The following is a 1380-nucleotide window of genomic DNA, read 5'->3' on the forward strand; positions in this document are numbered from 1 at the left end:
GCAGCATAGGTACATACATACGTCCACGTTCACGAGGTAAATTATAAAAGTCAGTTTATAGGTATACTTATGCGATTTGATTAAATAAACCCTATACATATGATAATAGCGGTACATCGATGAGACTCACGAGGATGATGAATGGCGACGGTGTCCGTGATACGACCTAACAAAGGTAATGATACCAACAATGATGATTATAGTAATAATCGTAAAATCGTATGATATAGCCAATTACAGGTATACATATGCATTCGTGTATAATATAATAATTATGCATTCCCATGTATAGATTAATAGATGTGATATCTATATCGAAACATGCAAGCCTTTGCTGACGGTGGGCGTACTACTTCTCCATCGAAACCATTATGATAATATTATAATATATAATGTGGTATAATACAATACACCTATCCATGCATATGTATGCGTGGCTCTAGAGTGTCTGTGTTCATACGTGGGACATTCCACGTCGAACGGGTCGCTTTGTCCGAAATATTTTTTTGCAATTGATGAAACTTTTTCCACGTTTCGAAGGGTCTCGGTAACCAGACTCGAACCTCTTATCAACGCCAATAGTAACAATGCCCAAAAGCTACGATTCATGATTGAAATTTATTGTTTGACATTTTTATTGAATTTCAAATTGATCTATCTACAGAATTGATCGACTTATTGTCAATTTTTCACTTTTTGGAGAAGAAAAATCGAGATATCTCGAAGGGAAAAAATCGTAGCTCAATTTGGACAACGGATTCGTGTTCCTGAGGTCAAAATACATAAGAAAAGTGCCATACGATCAATTTTTTAAAATAAAAATTTTTGGCCAAAATTTGAGATTTTTCCAAGGGGTACCCCTTACGATTTTTTCAAATTTTGACCAAAAATTTTTATTTTTTAAAATTGATCGTATGGCACTTTTCTTATGTATTTTGACCTCAGGAACACGAATCCGTTGTCCAAATTGAGCTACGATTTTTTCCCTTCGAGATATCCTCAAATTTATGCCAAAAAATGCGAAAAAATGGGGATAGCTCGGTTATTTTTGAAGATGGATCAATTTTTCTTCCGGATTCGGATTCCTGAGCTCAAATTACATTATGATAGCTTAAAAAATCAATTTTTTATTTTTGACCCCAAAAAGCTGAAAATTGGCGATGACTCGGTCAATTTCAGAGATAGATTAATTTTTCTTCCAGATTCGGATTCCTGAGGTCAAAATACGTAAGAAAAGCATATTAAACTCAATGCAAACAATGATTTATTTTTTGCTCAAAAATTGATTTTTTTTTTTGGTTTTTCGAGAGTAATCTCACGTATAATCAGCTCAGGAATCCAAATCTGAAAGCAAAAATCATCTACTCGTGCAATCGATCG

Source organism: Athalia rosae, chromosome 6 (genome assembly GCF_917208135.1).
Source record: "Athalia rosae chromosome 6, iyAthRosa1.1, whole genome shotgun sequence".
In the NCBI taxonomy this organism is placed as follows: Eukaryota; Metazoa; Arthropoda; class Insecta; order Hymenoptera; family Athaliidae; genus Athalia; species Athalia rosae.